The sequence below is a fragment of the Lepeophtheirus salmonis genome, chromosome 14 (genome assembly GCF_016086655.4).
Source record: "Lepeophtheirus salmonis chromosome 14, UVic_Lsal_1.4, whole genome shotgun sequence".
NCBI lineage: Eukaryota > Metazoa > Arthropoda > Copepoda > Siphonostomatoida > Caligidae > Lepeophtheirus > Lepeophtheirus salmonis.
The window spans coordinates 17,525,187-17,532,732 of NC_052144.2; the positions used below are offsets into that span (position 1 = coordinate 17,525,187).

Consider the following 7,546-nt stretch of genomic DNA (forward strand, 5'->3'; position numbering starts at 1 on the left):
CAAGACGTAATTTGTTAATTATAATAGTGAAAATAATTTCCCAAGAGAACATCTAAATATTTAAAAATTAAATCGCATATGTATAATGTATGTATATAATATGAGTGTTTTTTTTTTTTATTTTTTTACTTTTCCCTGCCAGTAGTCATCGAAGTTAAAAATGAAGAGGCATATAATACATCTACAAAACTTTGCAGTACAAAATGATTGTCGTATAACTTCATACATACAATGATGATATTTCATTTCTATTAAAAAAAACCATTGTTATCACGAGTAAATCATAGAAATAAATTTAAAAAGAAAGAAATATCAACCAGACTTTAAAATGTACCATGTCCTTAATTTGAATTACAGTAATGTAACAACTTGTTGTATTAAATAAGACAAATTATGTACTGAATACGGTTAGATTTTGAGTCCATTATTAAAATTCAAAGTTCTGATTTATTAAGTCAATAAATTATACTAGAAAATATAAAAATACAAAGTTAAACTCTAAAATTATTTGATAAACCACTCATATGTAAATGCCATTACAAAAACTAAGAAACTTTTTGAATTGAGTTTTATTTTTTGACAAGTTATATATAGTGAATAATTACTTTAGCTCAATTTGGTGTGCTATTACGGAAATTTTTTACAAGTTAGTTTTTGATTGAAACCAATCTTACTGGAGACAATGATTTTGAGGGGTGGAGATCAAAACTCGTAGTCCACATGAAGCAAAAGTCAAATATTTAATGGTTTGAGAACATTGAAATGGTTTTTTTTTATTTGAAGAACCAAATTTTATAGTAAATGATGACATGTTGGCAAAATTGTCATCATCTAACCTGCTTTACCTGAGTATTGTGTGGATTTAGAATAGAGGATACATAATAATTTCCAAAATCTTACATCTTACAGATGTAGTTTTTAAAAATGGTTTTGGAAACAGTCACAAAAATATAATTAAACATATTTGTAGGTGATGGGCATTCCCTTAAGTTCCTTGACAACAATAAGAAGTAACAAGGCATAGAGAACAAATGTTTATATTTAGTGTATATCCATACTAAAATTATGTGTATAGGCAAGATGCAATTTTAGACAGTCTCTCACTTTAATTGTGGTTAATTTGATGTCTGTGTATAATTAATTTAGGCTTTAGCCAACTATGAGTAGAATATTACCTGTGACAGAAAAAAAAATGATAGAGTAAGAGATAAATATTTTTATGGGGATTTGTGGCAATTTGGAACATCTAGGTCATCAAAAAAGATCCATAGGAAGTAATTTCTTAAAAAGAAGGAACAATGTTTAGCCAGAGAAATCAGCAAGTAAAATTTTTTGAAAAAGATGCAGACATTTAATTGTTAAATATTTGATTAATAAAGTTCCCAAAGACAAACCCCGGATACAAGAACAAGATCATGTGACAGACAAGTTGCTCAAGTGGATGAAATATCATTAAATGTAATGGACGATTTTGTGTAGGGATTGGTTGAAACCCCGACCAATGGAATAGCTTATATGAACAAAGACCTTTATCAAGATATTTACAACTTATATCCATAACTAAGGATATAGTTATTAAAACTTTCATATATTTGGAGGCCTATCTTAAAGTTGGGATTGTAGTATATAAAGATTACATTAAATACGCTCGATATATATATGCACTAATGATGTTTTTGGCAACTTTCAAACTAATCAATTGAAAACTAAGAAATACTTAAACTGTGAAAATTTTCTTATATTTATTAAAGAACAACTCCACATATGGGAAAAATGGGTTGGCCACAAATTGTTTTTTTTTGGAAACGTTCCAAGATATAATAAAGAAGCTAAAGATAATGGTTTATAGGGATATTTAAAAAAATGGAAAGGAAAATTAACTCTCACTCAAGTACATCTAAAGGAGTTTTGTATTCAAAACGAATTAAGATATAATTATTGCATAAGTTGTCAAAAAAAAAAATCACATATTTTATCAAAAAATATAACATATTTATGTTAACTTAGCTTGTCAAATAATGCATATACTAAATTCTCATAGTCGGTAATGTTTATTATGATTATATATTATTTAATTAAATATGTATTATAAGCGTAAATACATAAATCCTATTTTTTTTCATTAATTTTTGTTTTGTTTGTAAATGTTATTTCTACAGACCTTTCATAGACGCAGTAGTGCATGAGTCTGTATAAAAATTCTGTTATCATATAATGGTATATATTACTCCAGAGTTTTCTGACAAAAATTTTGTTCTGAAAAATATTTACCTTATATTAGGCCAATTTCCTATCCAGTATGAAAATGAACACCAAGATGGCCAAAATGTCATACCATGATACTTTTACATTTTTAAAGTCTGTATATTTTTAATCGAAAAATAACTAAAATATTTTACACAATTATATATTTTTGTAACATTTATCATATTTATTTTATAAATTTAAAAACAAAACAAAAAAACTAAAGATAAACATAATATACAATATTCAAATGTAAAAGTTTCATATATTTTTAATATCTTGGTCATTTAATGGTGTCATTCTGTTGTTAAGACTGGTTCATATTTATTTTATAATAAAATATCTTATCTTGCTCTATTGTACCTTGAATCCTTCTTCAAAGACTTCCAAAATTACTTAATAAAACTTATTTCCATCTAGGCACTTCTATTTCCAGATAAATACCTAATGCTATAAGATCTATTTTTTGTATAAAATAAGTTTTTACAATAGTGGCATAGTTAATGTTTTTTTTGGCACTACTCAGCTATTTTAGTACAATGTCCATAGGATGTTTCACGAATAAAATTAGCATCATTTACTGTGTTATTTTGAGGTCTACCTATAGATAGTGATGACAGGTTAAAAAAAAAAAAAAAGACCGAAAATCCTCATAGTAACTCAGAAAATTTGAAGAATGTTTTGTAAGAAAGCAGCATCGCTGTCAAACGTTTCATTTGATAAACAACAATCATCTGTGACGGGCGAGGAAGGGAAAAGGAAATAGACAAGGATTTTGGGAAGGATTACTCCGATGTAGATCCTTAATTCTACTCCGAGTCCAACAAGGACTTACATTTATAACTCCGCAACAAATCCTCAGGGTTACTCCCAGTCTTTTATGAGCACACACGAAAGTTCAATCAGGTTTTAAATATAATTGAATCTAGCAGGAAAAGAAGTTGATTACTCGGGAGTTAAATACCTATCTATAGGTAAAACAAAAGGTAACAGAAGTCTACAAATATATAATATTTTGCTTCAACCCCATATAGGTATTTTCCCGATATCTAGATTATATTGACAAAGTGTTTAAAAGGCAAATTGATTTAGACTTGCTATTTTACATGATGAAAAAAATAAATACATGTACAATGTGGGGACACAAAATTTGCCGTAGCATTTAACTACGATTGCATCAGTCTGGTTGATAATTACAAGGTTTCTTTACGCAACCAAATGACGACTGAAACAAAAATAAACAAGTTTTGTTTCTATTCCATGTCTTCAAGTATAGAAATGTCGGAGCAACAACAAAAAACTCTGTACCGGTATCAGTGCTAAGGAGGCTACAAATCCAGACTGCCTACAATATCAAGGAGTATATTACAGAACCATCAAGCCAAGAAGAACCAAAACTTCTGCAACAACAATATGGGGGACTTCTGAATATATTCTATGTGGCCCACCTCTAGTCCTGACCTCAACCCCCTGGACTTTTAAGTTTAGTGAGTCTTGGAAGAACGTATTTGTTGCATCTCTCAATCAAATTTGGATTCGATCTGAGCTGCCATAATGATAGCCTAGTACGCCATGGACACATCCTTTATTATTAAGAGCTGCTAATCTTTACTTAGGAGGATTGCTTGTGAAGAAGGACATATTGATTAAAAACTAAAACTGACTTTAGTTTCTAAACATATCACAAATTGGTTTTGAGTTGTTTTGTCTTGATTCCATACGTTTTTCGTAATTTACCCATACTATTCAAAGTTTTGGGTCTCCACTCTGTATTGTGTTATAATGATTGAATAATATGAATCAATAGTAAATAATTGTTCCTCTACTAGGTGCAATACAGATATATAATATAATTTGTTAAACAGTATCATTTGTAATACTATTATATATATTTTTAATCTATTACACAAATCGGGATATATTGTAACTATGATCACAATGCATCCAAGCTTATGAACGTAAAAATATCAAAGGCCATGATTAATAAACATTTGAATACTTCTCTAATTTTAAGGAAAGTACAAAATGGGGGGAGGGGTATACAGATGATGATAGGCAAAGGCTGTAATTGGCTAAATTATTGCATATTAAGCCCAAATACATAGAAATAAGAGTTGATAGAAGAAGATTAAGTGTCATGCAATATTTTAAAATAATATGTTGTGTCATGATGAGAAGGAAAATAATCTTACCCTTTAATTGATGGTGTGAAAAATTATCTAAAATACTTGGCGGTTTTTTATACAATATTATCTTATTTATAATGTTCAAACCAAACTCATTCGTAGATATTAAATAACTTTTTTGTCAATATTCACTGATATTTAAAATGATTTGGCTTTTTTTCCTTGTCAAAAGTATCTAAAGGAGACTAATTATGAATAGCTCTGTATACAAAGAGCTCGATTCAAGAACTGAGAGTAGATGACTACTTGAAACACACATATTAAAAAAGAAAAACATGGTATATATGGTTCTCCTTTTCTCTTTCACTACTTTCTTTCTTCCTCTCTCAACAAGCTGTCACTTCTCATAGAATTTAGACTACAAAAGTAACATGATCCGTTCTCGATGTCTTTATTTAGATATGTTGAAATCAGTTAATTTATATAATGTTGTAAATAGACAAGTAAATTTATATTTCAATATGATGTTAAGTCCTTATTTAGTCCTTCCAGTTCAGTCATCCGTCCAGCCTAGTTCAGTCCTGCATATCCGTTCTAAAACTTATAAAGCTCGATCCTTGATGATTTTAATCAGTTTTAGTACTGAGAGTCTGAAGGACCGGCCCAAAGACTCGATTAGACGGAATAAATTAGGATTGACACAACACTAGGTTAACATGTTAATTACTCTCCTAAATATTGTTGGATTGAAAATCATATACCAGTCTAAGACCAAACACAAGTTCGTTTTGGATCGGTCTTTTAGTAAAATTCGGTTTTATTGATCCCACAAAAGAATAAGGCTGGTTTTTTTTAAAGAGAAAAACAAGCAAAAAAATTATATTCAAAAATATTTTTTTCCTTTTTTTGATTTTTGCTAAATATTGTTTCCATCTTTACACACCACCTTTTTAGAAAGGAATTTACATTTTTTATTTTTCCCCCGGTGCATGGTTAAATACCATCTTTCAGGGGTATCCTCAGTGGGTGTGCTGGAAGGGCTGTAGCCCCCCTCAAAAAAAAAGAAGGTATTTTTGTTTTTCACTAAAAAAATTTATTTGTTATTTTTTTTTTTATAAAAATAATATTTAGAAATTTATTTAATTTTTCTAATTTTTTATTAAAAGTTGTGAATTTTTCTAATTTTTTTTTAAAAGCTGTGAATTTTTCTATTTTTTTTAAATTGTGAATGTTTCTAATTTTTTTTTTAAAGTTGTGAATTTTTCTACAAAAAATATAATATTTGAAATTAATTTTCAAAAAATTTACTTTTTGGTGAACAGTTGTTGATTTTTAAATTTTTTTGCAAACAGCTCTGAATTTTTGAAAATATTGTGAGCAGCTGTGAATATTCAAAATGATTTCCAAAAAACCAAAAATATATAATCTTGAAGACGTTCCTCCCTTTTTCACCAAACTATTGGAACAGAACGCTCTAGAAAAATCCTTTAAGATGAGCCTGGATAAAAGTCATTTTCTGAACAATCTCATCCCTACATTGGTATAAATAACATATTAAGTTTCACAGAAATATAAAAAGAGATAAGTTGGTTATATGGAACTTATTCTAAAAGAAATACATGATCTATACATGGAGAGCTGTTGTTTTTTTTTTTTAGTTCCCGAGTGTTAATTTAAAAAAATTCATTTACTCTTCCTTTATTTATCACCTAAACCTGCCAAATAATAATAGATAAATTATATACATTGTTGTTGTTTTTCTTCTCAAACATTAGGGCATATTTGGGAGCATATATAAATTCAGGTTATCTTCCACTTTATCCAAATTCATGGTGTAACATATTTATGTTTTTACCTCTGTTTATTTGTTTGTCTGATGGTCACCCGGATTACAGGAAAAGTTACGAATCGATTTTGATCTAACTTGGTACATAGAGGCCATTAAAGATTTTGAAAGGTCAAGGTAGCAAAAAACGTTTGAAGTACCTGATCGACCATAACTTTGAACATACTCAGGTAAATAGCTCAAATGGGTGTCTTCAGATAGGTATAATAAAAATTCTTCATATAGAAAAAAAATCCAATCTACGAAAAATGACGAAAGGTGGTGGTTTGCGTTCTACCGAGTGAATATTCTAGTTATATATTATTATGATCTTATTTATAATGTTCAAACCAAACACATTCGTAGATTTAAAATAACTTTTTTGTCAATGTTCACTGATATTTAAAATGATAAAACAAACTCTTTTTTGTTCTGTTCTTGCATGCATTCATGCTAAAAAAAATTACATACATTGTAGATAGTTCATTTATTATTCTAGTAAATACTTATTATGACCTAGAATCATCATATTTCAAGCTAGATATATCAATAAATTGCACAAAAAAGAAAATTGAGGACAAATTTATAGTTTGTCTAAAATACCGATGGGGGCAAAAATAAAGTTCAGTGTAATAAAGGGGTCTCATGTCAAAAATCTGTTAAATCTATTGTGTAGTTTTGAAGTGTACATATAAAGGGTGGCCCATCTAGCGGTTGCATTTTGAACTCCCACTTTTTTAACGTTTGACAGCAGTAGTAACAATCTCATTGTGTCTAATATTTTGTAAAAAGTTTCCGGTTTACGAAATGGTTAAATTTATGCTCGAAGAAAATTTGGAAGTACTGAAGACTTACTTCCAAACTGGAGAGTCTTCAAACAAAACTGCAAGAAAATGACGTCGGTCGAAATAAAGCGCCTTCCAGGCAGTTTGTGGATAAATTTGTGAAGCGTGTGCGCGAAACTGGTTCGTTAATGGATAAAACAACGCGTTCCCGTGTTCGTCCAGTGTGCTCAATCGAAAACATTACTGCTGTTGCCGAAAGCAAAATAACGAGAAAACGAGCAAGGAGCTGCCGTTATGGTCAATGGTGAGCGCTATCGGGCCATATTGGAAGATTTTTTGTTTCCCCAAATTGAAAAAGAAGACATCGACGACATTTGGTTCCAACAGGATGGCGCTACGAGCCACACCAGCGAACGTTACAGTGGATCTTTTGCGAACTGTCTTCGACAATTGCATCATAAGCCGAAACAGCAACGTCAACTGGCCATTTCGTAGCTGCGATTTGACTCCGGGGAACTATTTTTTGTGGGGAACCGTCAAGAATAAATATTACACCAACCATCAAG

The 7,546-nt window shown here is 29.8% G+C and overlaps 1 protein-coding gene across 1 annotated transcript in view; it reads right to left on the minus strand.

Annotated features, from left to right (window-relative positions):
* Positions 1–4,660, minus strand: part of LOC121129636 (insulin-degrading enzyme) — a 123,858-nt gene extending 119,198 nt beyond the window's left edge. The window contains exon 1 of the mRNA XM_040725364.2: positions 4,437–4,660. The gene's annotated coding sequence lies outside the window, so the exon portion shown is untranslated. The remainder of the gene's footprint in view (positions 1–4,436) is intronic.
* Between the last annotated feature and the right edge of the window lie 2,886 nt (positions 4,661–7,546).